A 13,646-nucleotide genomic window follows, 5' to 3' on the forward strand; every position below is an offset into this window, starting at 1 on the left:
GTTGGTTTGTTTTTAGGTTTTGGCTTACACATCCACACTAGTCTATCACTGAAAGAAGTCAGGATGGGAACTCAAGCAGGTCAGGAATCTGTAGGTAGGAACTGATGCAGAGTCTATGGAGGAGTGCCACTTCCCAGCTGCTCTCCTATAGAAACCAAGACCATCATCCCAGGAGTAGCACCACCCAAAATGGACTGGGCACTCCTACATCAATCACTAATTAAGAAAATGTCCATATTGGCTTGCCTACAGCCATATCTTATGGAGATGTTTTCTCAATTAGCTCTTCCTCCTCTCAGATGACTTATGCCAAGTTGACATAAAATTAGCCAGCACAAACATGCTATTTCTTCAGGCATTATCTACCAAAATAGTTCCAAAAGAAAAATCTAAAGGCCATGGTTTATATGAAAAACACTGGAGAAATATAAGTTGAAACAGTATCTCAAGATTCATCCTAACATTTAACATGCAAGGAAGATGCCCTTGTATAGAGCATTTCTCAAAAATACTTACCACAGGCGAATATTTTCTGGTTTAAAATGTTAAAACCTATTGACTTTATACAAAGACACATATTAGGATAAAATCCATGTGCTCTAGTGAACCAACTCAGTTTTTCCAGTCACAACGCCTAGATGTAAATGCTGGCTTAACATGTATTCATTACATGCATCTTTTTTTCTATAGCACCTTCCTCCATAAAATAAACAACAATGAGAATAATGTATTCCATTGGTGTACATATGGGAAAGAAAACACACATGAGAGTTAACTGGATTATGAAAACATGCATTTTGGCCTAGACCTTCTAATCTTTTCATCAAATAATTCAGTTTGGGGTCAGTAAACATTTCATTAATTTTTATAATCTATTTAAGTTTCTAAGCCCCTATACTAATTTAAAAATTAAAATTTTAATTTATTTATTTGCTTATTTGGGGTGTGTGTGTGTGTGTGTGTGTGTGTGTGTGTGTGTGTGGTCTGTGTGTCTGTGTGTTTGTGTACACATTTGAAGGCTGGACAATAACCTAAGAGGATTAGTTCTCTCTTTCCACCATTGTAGGTTCTAGGGATTAAACCCAAGTTGCTAAACTTAGTACAAGTGCCTTCCCCTGCTGAGCCACTTTGCTAGTCCCTGTTATACTAATTTAAAAGCTATTTACTATAGCTAAAAGAAATAGAAAGAAGAAAAACAGTACTCATTTTGGGAGGTTCAGCTCACAGGCAGCATGAAGTCAGGCAAAAGGAACTTAAGGCAGGTTCAGCAACTGGAGTAATGATTGAGACAGAGTTATATTCTGCTTTATTTCTCCCACTAAACTTCAACCTCTACTTGCTCAGAATCTGCCCATTCTCACTCATAATTCAGTGACAAATAAAGCTACATTTTATTTATAAAAATGTTTTAAGAATAAATATTGTCCAGAAGCAATTTAAATGTTACACTTAATAGTTTAAGAACAATTCTAAATTTAGTAAGTTATTTTTAATATTTATCCCACTATTTCAAATCAATACTTATACACAAATGCGTTTGATTAAATGAACACATCCTCTCTAAATATTAAAATACATGAAGACAGATAGAGAAATCTCATTTACTGTTGATGCTCTTGATTGTCAGAACACACACGTGATTGGAAGCCAGGAAATGTTTATTCCAAGGCTAAAGAGGTGTTATGGAAAAAAATACTTCTAAAATCATATTGCTTTTTCAATTTTAATAGCCCAGGTGTGGTAGTACATGCCTTTAAGACCAGTACTTTGGAGGCAAAGGCAGATAGATCTCTGAGAGTTCAAGGCTAACCTGACCTAAATAGTGAATTCAAGGTTACTCAGGGACTCATGAGGCCTATCTCAAATAAATAAATAAATAAATAAATAAATAAATAAATAAATAATAAAAAATATAAGGAGTCAGTGAGGTGATTCAGTGAGTAAAGTCAAGTCTAATGCCTAAGTTCAGTTCCCAGGATACACTTTGTAGAAGGCAAAAACCAGCTCTCAAAAGTTTTCCTACTACTTCATAACATGCACTATAGTACCTGCACACACACACACACAAACAAACACACACAGAGACAGAGACAGAGACAGAGAGAGACAGAGAGAGATATGGAGAGATGGAGAGTGAAAGAGGGAGATGGAGACAGAGACGAGACATGGAGAAATATTACTAATTTTTAAAGTTAATGCTTTCTACGCAATTATCTGTGTTTCCAAACAAGCTTTCTTTATATAAATTTACCAGTTAATTTTAAGATTTATCTTTTTTAAAAAATTAGATGTGTGTGTGTGTGTGTGTGTGTGTGTGTGTGTGTGTGTGTTTATAAACACCATGTGTGTGCAGGTTCCAACAAGGCCAGAAGAGGGAATAAGATCCTCAGGATCTAGTGTGAACTGCTTTCTGGGAACCAAACGAGTTCTCTAAAAGAGCAGAATGTGGCCTGAACATCTGAGCCATAGCTCCAGGCACACCAGTCTCATTACCACATGTGTTGTTTACTGGCACTTTTAATAAATGCATTTTATACAGACTTGTTATCTATAGGGCCCTCTATAAATTGCTCAAATTTTTACTTTAAGGTTTGTACATTTGAAACCATTCCTACTTCACTTGACCCTGACAGATGCCAAAGTACATTTTGAACAATGTACTTTGCTCAAAGTCAATTAAGAGGGAGACAGTCTCAATATTATTTTCTCAGATAAAAACATGCAAATATTTAAACCTTCACAATCTCCTAAGTGCCGACACTTACCTCCTTGTCAGATCTGTGAGCTGAAACTCACCTAATAAATTGCCTACAATCATTGATTCTTTCAAATATTTGCCAAATTTAGATACTGTGTAACACTTTTAAGATTATTTCATTCTTATAAAGAATGTAAGTTTGCCCAATTAGAAACAAAAGCAACTTACACACTCTCTGTGCACGACTTACACTATTCTAAAAACAATAATGAATTTAAAAACTGATAACACAAGCCCTTAGGCTTTAAATAATGTCTATTCCTTGTTTTCTCAAGGAGAGTCCTAATGTCTCTTTTCAAACTTTCTTTCAATAATTAAAATAAACTGAAATACTCAGAACTCAGGTTTTTACTGTATATAAAGAGCTTCTTTCACTAAAGAATAAAATTTTAAGTACATGCACAGCAAGGATAACAAGTGTCTTTCATCTGAAGAACCAAATTTGTTATAATTATAAAACTTCCTCCTAAATCTCTAGCAAAACACACATTACCTACACATCTACTTTGTTTGATATCACTTTTGTCACATTAGTTTCTTATCATTACTGTTTATAAATCTGCATATTTCTGTAGCAGGATATTTATTCTGCTACATTGTATTTGCAGTGGAGCTCAGTGATTGGGCAGTAGAAGAGGAGGTGGATCTGGGAGGAGGAAAGAAGGGGAGGAGAGAAGGAAAAGAAGAAGAAAGAGCTAGCAGCCATGGAGGAGGACAGATGGGTCGAGAGCAGTCCTGGGCAGCAATTTATATCTAAAAGTTAGATATTGGGTAACTATTTTAATTATGTGGGCATCTTGTTAATTGAGCATTTCTAAATATAGAAATCCATTGGATAATCTTTAAGCATTAAGAGTCTTCATTCCACAGGGTACCTAGGGCATGGCAAGAATGGTCTGGGCTCAGCTGAGCTCTGTGGAAACAGCTTGGCAGACTGGCAAAGCCATCCGCCATGCTGGTGTCTCGTGTGTCTAGTTGTGGTGCACTTGGCCTCTGGCTGCTTCTAGTTGTGGCACACTTGGCTTCTGGCCTCTTCTAGTGCAGAACATGGCGGCCAGAGCTAAGCAGAGCTGCCCAGCCAATTAGATAGCCAGCCCATGCCGCAGCTTTTCTAAATATCTCCCATTGCATGTTTCTATCCTTTTATTTTCAACTGATATTTATGTTTATATTTAAAATAGACCCTATGAACATAGTGTGGACTTAGATCTTGTTTTTGACCTAGTCTAATCACTTCAACCAATAATTGTAATTTTCATTTATTCATATTTAATTGAACTATTAATACAGTTGGGCTTAATTTTTATCTGTCTACTACTAATGTATTTTTGTACTAGTCTTCTTCATTCTTACTGTTTTGCATTAGATCATCTTTAATAACTCACTTAAAGTTACCCATTGGGATTTTACCTATATATCTTCAATTACTGTTAGAATTTGTTATAATATAAATGCTTGGTTTGGAACAGTCTACATATACACACACACATATAAAGTTATATATGTGTGTGTGTGTGTATGTGTGTGTGTGTGTATCTACTGTGTGTATCCACTAGTTTCAAAGATAACTTCCTTTTCTCCTTATCTTCTTATGGTATTAAGTGATCGCAAGCAATATGAAATTTTCCGTAATTCATGTACTGTGAAGACTCCTCCTAAATGGCATGGGCTTTACTTTCAAGTATAAATTCTATAGATAATCATTCTATGTGTGGAATAAAAAGAGATTCATTTGTCTTTGCACAATGCTTGCTCTTCCCAAAAGTTGTTCTAAACAGAGCAACTGTTCAAGTTCTCATGACACTCAAAGGCCTTCTCTGCTTTGTTTTGGGCTTACTCAGCTCTGAGGATTTGATGAATTAATTTGTGTGGGCTTCATTAAATGTGCACTGACTGGAGGCAGCAGTTACTTTTCTGAGTGACTCATCAAGTAATTACAGTTACTCTTAGTATAATAGAGCCAACAGTGGTATTAGCCACTTTCTAAACTATAGACTTCTAAGTTGACAATATCCACTCCCTGGCTCCTTGCCTGGCCTGGCCACTAACCTTGAACATGGTAGATAGCATCCCTGAGTTGGTTCCTGGCAATGGGTAGTCCTCTATCCTGAGGACAGGGATGTGAGAATGCTGACTATAAGGAAGGAAGATGTATCAGTTGTTAAACATGGCCTTCTAAGACTGAAACCACCACAGCAGAGCACAGAAGCAGGAAGAAGAGTTGTCTCCTTGAGCTCTCCCTCTGGGTCCAGATGCCATTTGCTCAGTCTCACCATGTCCCAAATAGCTAGATATTCACAAAGCCTTTAATATGTGACAAAACACATTCATTTATCTTCCCTCTGCAGCATCAAATGCATGGTAAGAACAAGTTATGGATTTCACCTCCAAGGTCCAAAAACAAATGGCTCCATTTCTGGATTCTAGCCACAGCTGTGCTAGATCTAAAATGAGCATACCAAAGGCAGTGTTGTTCTAACCAAGATCTGTGGGTATTAGCAGGGTATGAGTTAGCCAGTGAATCATGATAAGAATTTTTATTTTTGTAAAAAAGACAATTTAAGATATCAGAAAATATGCTTGTATTAAGTATGACTATAGTTTCTTATAATATTTAATCAGTGTGTGTGTGTTTATGCATGTGTAATAGGCTGTAGTATAAAGTATATTTCACATGATTAACAAAATTGATAAGCCAATGTACTGGATAACTTTGAGTTATTTATAGGGGAAAAAGTATGAGTATTTGATGGTCTGAGTGGGAAAAAAAAATACTTATGCTCCAGAGAGTAAAACATAAAATAAAACAATATTTAAGTTTAAAAAAATACATTTTGGCTCAATGAAAGAACAATTCTTTCCCAATAACAAAATGAGGAAATGAGTTTTCACTAAGGAGGTAGCTAGGCAGGTGGCCCTGTATGAGCCCTAAGAATAGGCATTCTTCCACTGGAAGCAGCCTGGGATGATGCCACTTCTGGATGCCATCTTAGCCATTATTTTCCTATCGGACCCTCAAATACCCAAGCTACTGATTTATGCTATTCAGCTTTCAATTTTGAATCTATTATACATTTGTTTTAAAAAACAATTTCTATAACAGGGACCTTTTCCTGCACTTACATATAATGCCTCTTATTTTAGAATAGTACTTTCAGGGTTTGGGACTAAGCAATTCTGAAATGGCAGAAAGTAATGACTTTAAATGAAGCGTAGTTCAGTCTATTTCCCATTCTGTATTGAAAACAACAACAACAATAACAAATCATGTTTTACAAAATAAACAAAACTAAACTAAATCTAATAACACCAGTCACAGTGACAAATAGTTGAGAAAATACTCCTCACTTTTCCATGGATGATTTCAGCTCAGCATATATTAAAATGAGAAAGATTTCAGATCCAGACTTAGACCTACTATCTGATTAACAGAAGTTGAACATCTGAATTTAAAAAAAAAAAAAAAAAGTAACATTGAATATGACAAAATTCCATCCTGAGGCTGACAAGATCATTTTGGTAAAGAAATATATAAATTATAATGTTCAGTACAACTTGAACAATACTACTTGTTTCTCTATGAAAGACGCTCTAGAAGAATAATGGCTACAAAGCACAAAGGGAGAAAGCACTGATCATTTGGCCTACCTCCTTTTCAATTCTTTCTTCACTTCTTTTCTATTTAAGGTCATGGTCCCTAACTCACAAGAAAATTCAAATCATTCATGATCTACAAAAAACCCATATAGGACACCAGTCCTTTTTACAAAACAGATAGAAAGAAATGTTACCATTCCATGACACGCTATGGAAGATGTTCATAGATCACAAGCTTTTAAAGGTCACAGTTCATTTTACATTAAAACAATTTGCATGTTAAAGTGCAAAAAATAAACTATCTCAATTAATTCTATAACCAGACAAAACAGATAGTATTCTGTAAGTTTAGTCCTTGGGGTTAGAAAGAAGTACCTACTAATTTATTCATGCATGGAAGCCTACACATGTCCCTGGAGGAAATGCCAAACAACTCATTCACTCCAGTTTAACATCTGCATTGAAGTTCACTTTGTATTTTAAAAAGAAATTAGATGACATATTGAGCAACCCATTTGAAATATAAAATATTCTTGGTTTCTTTTTTTAACTTGTTCAGACATATAGAGAGGCCTGTGTTCCTGTCATATCAAAAGCAAGAATATTTGTACAAGAGCCAAGATTCCAAATAGTTAGAGTGTAGGAATCCTAGTAACTAATTATAGACTATTTTCTCTCTGGTTATGTGTCATCAACCACTTGTCTTTGTAAACAGGTTCAGAGCCTTTCAGGCTTTGTAGATAACTGTCCCTTCATGTCATGACATCTTATTATTTCTGTGATTCTATTCTACTGTATTTTAAACATACATTTCATATATGTATGTGTGCATATATACATATGCACATGTACATACACACATATATATTTGTATATATATGTATATATATATATATTATGTGTTTTGATCATATTCATCTCCTATATCACATTAGCTTCCATTATTTCCCCCTCTCACTGATCTCTTTTTTCTCCCAACTAGTCTTCCTACTACTTTCATGTCTTTCTTTTTAACTTATTCAATTTTGTGGACATAAGGATATGGCCACTGACCTTATGAACTGCTAACAGCTGTGATTATCTGCACAGACTGGAATGGAAAAGAGAAGGTACTCACTAGATCCATCCCTCTATGAGAAGGCATTGGCTATTAAGAGTTGCTGGTGGAAGGGGTGGCATTTTTTTTTCTTTTTTTGTGATACAGCCACTGTTAGGTTGTATATCGGTCATCCAGTATGTCCCAGATTTTTGTATTTTCTCATTTATTCACTTGGCTCCTTGTAAGAAAAACACTGTTAGTTTAGTGAAACTTTTTGTTTATGTGTTCCACATGCCTCTAACTCCTGACAGTCTCTTCAATTATGAAGGACAGCTCTGGTGTCTTCCTGTAATCATGTAGTCAAGATTCCTTTCAAAGCTCTTACCATCTCTTTATTCTTCCTTCCTTCCTTCTTTCTTTCCTTCCTTCCTTCCTTCCTTCCTTCCTTCCTTCCTTCCTTCCTTCCTTCCTTCCTGTCTCCTGTCTTTCTTTTCTTTTTTTTTCTTTTTTCTTTTTTTATGGCCCTTAAACTTTCTGGTATCTTTTCAGAAAAAAAAAGTCATTTTAATTTCTTTAAATCCCACAATCAGCTCTTTGGGTCAGGAGTGCATTTCACTCTAGTTGTTCCCCTGACTAATGACTCTTTCCAGGCCGTTGACTCTCTAATCTCTTAGGCCTCCAAAGGATTTTTCTAAAGTCCAGACGGAAGCAATGCAGGGCCACCCCCTTGTCTTTTCTCCTTGGTCAGAGCAAGGCAGCCTGCCACACTTAATTATGCTGTGTCTTAGGGTACTCTCTTAGGGTTCCTACTTTACTCATGAATTTTAACTCTTCATTCCAATGCATTAAGCTGATTCCACTCTCAAAACTCATTCCCAAGAGAGCTTCTACTGGGTGTAACAGCTTTATTCTCCTGCCGCCCACCAAAGCATGTTTATGGAGCAGCTTGTAGGCTTTTTTGTGTTTTATTTTATTCTGTTCTTCTTAGTCATAATCGGGATTTTCTGATTTTCTGTCTCAAATCTACCACCTAGTCTTAGTCTGACTAATTGCCACCATTCAGTGATTAACATAATTAACCCCATGTGCTTGCTTCCTACCCAAAATATGGTGTTCCAGAAGGAGAGGAGCAGGACTCATGGTTAGACCCTAGTCCAGGCATACCTGTGGCCTGCTGCTGAAAAGGACAGACATATGCAGTGTATGCAGAGGTTTGAGGGATTAATTCTGATTCCGGGATATTTCAGGTAGTGTGTCCTGACAGTGACACACAATTAGAGGGCAGTTCTGAGTCAGATGCTTGTAGGTTATGTCCTGGCTCTATCCCACCTGTATGAAGAAACAGAAGCAAATAATTAGCTTTTATGGCTCTCACTTCCTGTTAGAATGAAAAGATGTCATGGACAAAAGTCTCTGTCTTATTATCATGCAGTATTAACTGTCATTATTTCCATCAGCAGGATATCAGTAAATTTTTCATTTCATCTTGCACATATATGGAAGGCTCTTAACGGTTTAGGCGCATTTTGGGTAAGAGTATCTTCCTTGTGTTTTCCAATAGAAACATTCATATTTCTGATACTAACTCTGAAATAGGCCACTTAAAAAAAAAAAGAGAAATATAATTCAAGGCCAAACAAAGGGGCAGAATCCTTGCTACTCAGACTAAGTTCTCCTTTCCAAAAATTCGAAAAATCAATTAATTTTTGTGATTAGTATCATGGGAGATCCAAAGAAAAGATACTGCCCTCTGATTCTGTGAGGCACACACACACACACACACACACACACACACACACACACACATCATTGTGTAGGATGCAATGTAACTAAGAACCTACAGAATGCAGGCTAGAAATTAACAGGGTTGTAGTCTCTGGCACTGAACACTGCCAGTGCTCGTAACTAAAATCACTAGTGACATTACTATTAACACCAGAAACTGCATAACTGGCAGCATAAGACAATAACACTCAGTATAAAAGTGAGTCATCCTTTTCACCCATCAGCAAGTTGCTTCAGGAAAGAGCCAGAGCAAGATGAATGGAATGAGGAGGGCCTTTCCCCTCCCACACCCCAATGATGGGAGTAACTCATACACAATCGAGATCTTGTGATACTCTGACATACTTTTGAGAGAACAATCTTATCTGAAAGATTCCCTCTAAGCCCTTCTCCATCATTCATCTCTATAAATACACTGCATCCTCTTAGATCCCTGTCACCTTTCCTATTAATTGATGGCAAAAGACCATTAGTTCAGACCTCAACATATCTGCTTGCAACAGAAGACCAACTAGAAGGTGAAGAAAATACAATTCCTTCTTCTCAGATAAGCACTTCTTTTGTTACCTTCTCTTTAGGTCTAAGAAAGTCTATGGCTGGAAAAAGAAACCCTCCTTGAAATCTTCATATCTTCATATGAAAGGGAACAAGAAAACAGCACCATTCACCCACCTGGAGCAATATATTCAGCTATTATAGTACAAAGACAGAGAAAATCTGCATTGAGTTGAAATTTCATTATCCCACCGGATATTAAAATCCTGATATCAAGGTTGTCAACATGGTGATAACAAATACAGGCCTAAAAGCAATTGCTTCTTGGAACCCATCTTTAACGATCATTTATAATTCAGTAATATGCCTACTACCCTGGATGCTAATATTGATTAGCCGCCAACTGCATTAATCAACTGCACACAACCAAAACCTCAGAAAGAATCACAAACACAAGTAGAAACTCAGGGCAGTCTCAGCAGAGCAGTTGTGCCAAGGGAGGAAAAATTACCATTTTTTGTTTTTTTTTGTTCCACTTTTGTTTTTAGTAAATAATAATAATAAATAATGTATAATTTCAATAGAATAGAGACTTTTTGATACCTTTAGTGAGAAGCCCCTGTGACAAGATTCAAGCTGTAAGGCAGAACTGTCTCAAAGACTTTAGCGTGCATTTTCCATGCCAAAGAAGGCAGAAGCCATCATTATTAAACCCTGAACAACGATAGGTAACACACTACATTATCTTAGGTTAGAAGATGGACCAAACATGGGCTAACTGCTTGGGTATTGCTGTGTGTATTTCTCCAAAATAAGACATAAGTAAATGTCTTTGTTCTTTTTGTGAAAAGAGTCTAAGCATGTCCCCCAGGATGGCTTCTACAATGGCTTCTACCAGCTACCAGACCATATGCCAGGATATAGATGTGTAAAAAAGATGAACAATTTTATTGGTCAGTTTTATAGATTTACAATAGCTCCAGCAAGCAAGTACAGTTAACTATTATCTCTCCAGCCTCAAGAATAAAATCATTAAATCAAGAGCAGCTGACTTTGTAGAATTCAAGGATGGCTAGCTAGTATCTGAGCATCATTTGTTCCTTATCTCCAGGCTGTGTCCTGTGTTTTGCCTAGAGATAATTCTTGTATTTTCTAAGTGTCCCCTTATGTGCCTACCATAGTGACAGGGGGTGCTATTTTAACCAGCAAGTACTGTCTGCTTTCCACCCTAACAAATGTCAAACGATGGAGTGAGAGCAGATTTGAGCAGAACAAACAAAATTCTAGAAGAAAGCTGAAATGCATAGCATGTGGCACACAGTTGATTCAGCCTACCAAGACTTGGGATCAGGAAGGACTTGTTTTCAATTACTGCTTTTACTTCTGAGCTCTTAGAGATTAGTCTGGTCTCTTCTGACCTTGGGGTACAAGAGTCTTTTGTGATTTATGAATCCTGTAATTTGGTGATTTCTAAAGACTCCACAGGAAAGTGAAGTTAATAGCATTTTTGAAAAAGTTAAGTAGATTCTCTCCTTAGGATCAATATGAAATTTATTTGCAATCTTTTCTTAAAATATCAACAACAAAGGCACTGGAGAAATGGCTCAGCAGTCAAAAGCTGTTTCATTCCCAGCACTCACAAGGAAGCCCAGGGCCATCTGTAACTTCAGTCCCAGGGGGTCTGATGTTGTCTGGCTTCCAGGAGCACCAGGTACACATGTGGTACATGGATAGAACACCCATATACATAAGATAAATGAATAGAAGACTTTAAAAAGTAACAACAAAGAGAGGGCAGACAGATCGGAAGCCCAGCAAATGGAGAGGGCACCATGAAATGTGAGCTTCTGTATTTTCAGGCATCAACCACAGTAGCTTAGCTGTTACCTGCACCAGATCAAGCCAGTCAATATGGGTCTCCTTGAATTTAATGCCTTGGATACAGGTGACTGACACTTACTGGAGGAAGTCAACAGATTAGTAACTTGCTGGTGTCATCCTGACAGAGAGGGACAGGTAGGAACCATTCTATGTGTATATGTATTTGTATCCGAAAAATATAGAAGCTTCTCTGGGTTAAATATATCTTGAAAGGGACTATGTCTAAGGCTTTGCCAAAGATTTAGGTTATTCTAATAGGAAGAACTATGAGGTCTGCATTTACACACACACACACACACACACACACACACAGCCTTCATAGAAATATATCAGGGAACTTCAAGTCAGGAATCCCAGAGGAAGAGTCTAAAGAAATCTATAGTAGTTATTAGCTATCTGTCGTTATGTAAAATAAGTGCCATCAATTTTGCAAAATAACACAGGCTTATTTTCCTCCCAGTTTTATGAGTGGGGAATTTAGGTGTGGCTTACTTGGGTCATCCATGAGAAGGCTGTGATTGATGTATTGTTTGGAGTTGTGTTCCCATTCAACCAGGGAAGGAAAGGTGCAATTCCAGTCTCATGGTAGATGGGTATCCTCACTCAATTCCTTGTGTCTCTTAGGTCCTTAGCATCTCATTGTTAGCCTCCCTTACCACTGCCACATAGATCTTACCATACGCAGGTTATGCTAAGAATGTAATGTGAGGCTCCAGATGCTGCTGACACCACAGTGCTTTGCAGCAGCTCTGCCCTTCCACCCCACTGCCAGGCACACCCCACTGAGACATGTCTGTTGTCTGTTGTCTGTCTGTTGTCCGTGAGTTCTTAGCTAACACACTTCCAGTGCCAGGATCTCTCACCTGGGAAGTGAGTTTACATCAAAAGTATACTGTACTGGTGCCTCACACTGAGACTTAGGGGTTGTGAATAGAAAGGCAAGTGAGAGATTTGTTTTTTCTTGTTGTAAAAGATGCATCAAGAAAACAAGAAAGATATAAAGCTAAAAATCTTTAGCAATTATCCTTGAGAGTCAGGATTTTTATTTTTTTCAATGTTTCTATATTTCAGAGTTTGCCAGTAAGTGTCAGCATCTTCCAAACAGGAAAAGAAGGAAAAAAAAAAAAAACCTAAAAGATATGGGTTTTAGTCTTGCTTACCTGGGTCCATCTTACTTCTGACCCTTGGGCAACTTTTAAATTTTTTCTTAGAATCAGTGTTCTCATTCTTAACTGTGAGTCAATGAGTTAATTGTGAAGATTAAACGGGGGAGAATATATACTACATTGTTAATGAACATTAAGTATCTGTATATCTCATATATACGTTAAAGACATGGTGGACCCAATGAATTACCATCACGTTTATGCTGAGGAAGAATGGAATACTTCAAAGGTATGTAAGGAGATGTCATTACTCTTCCTTCCAATAACTCATAACCGAGCAAGCACTGCAGTTCTCAGGAAAGGACTACAGCAGGACAGAAATGGACTCTTCAGCTTTCTCAGAACGAATGACTGCTCCAGGTGGCCACTAAGTACTCACTCACTGCAAACCTGAGGGAAACGTCACAGGTTTTAGATAAATATCCTGCAACAGATGATCTGCACACTCCGGATTTTTCTCAGGAAATGCCATTATTAATGCTGAATTTGGTATCAGACCACATAGACCATTCTTGGTCATGATGCAAGCATTGATAGTTATTACTTAAGATATTTTTAAGTTCAGATATCAATTTTAAAATTGACAATGTGCTCTGTGTTTGTGAAGATTAGGAGTATTAATAATGGACAAGTTGGACTTTGAGACAAACACTATCAGAAATAAAAATGATATGAAATAATAAAAAAATATATCAAATGACTACATAGATCATGAACTCTTATATGCCTAGTCCCATATAGTGCTTAAACGGAAAAAATAAATAAAACAGACCCAGCTGCAATGAAGTGAAGCCCTCTGGGCCTTCTGACTCTTACAATTGGTAGTGAGCCTTACATCCATGTTCATATGGAAAACCATAATTGGACTTTGTAATATAGCATGAATTTAAGGGGGGGATGTAGAGAGGGATACAGGAAGAGTTAG

General features: G+C 37.0%; 1 long non-coding RNA gene across 1 annotated transcript in view; it reads left to right on the forward strand.

Moving 5' to 3' along the window:
- LOC143443371 (uncharacterized) overlaps positions 1-13,289 on the forward strand; it is a 29,432-nt gene extending 16,143 nt beyond the window's left edge. The window contains exon 3 of the long non-coding RNA XR_013112307.1: positions 9,758-13,289. This is a non-coding gene — a long non-coding RNA (uncharacterized LOC143443371). The remainder of the gene's footprint in view (positions 1-9,757) is intronic.
- Positions 13,290-13,646: the final 357 nt, after the last annotated feature.

Source organism: Arvicanthis niloticus, chromosome 8, assembly GCF_011762505.2.
Source record: "Arvicanthis niloticus isolate mArvNil1 chromosome 8, mArvNil1.pat.X, whole genome shotgun sequence".
NCBI classification, from domain to species: Eukaryota; Metazoa; Chordata; class Mammalia; order Rodentia; family Muridae; genus Arvicanthis; species Arvicanthis niloticus.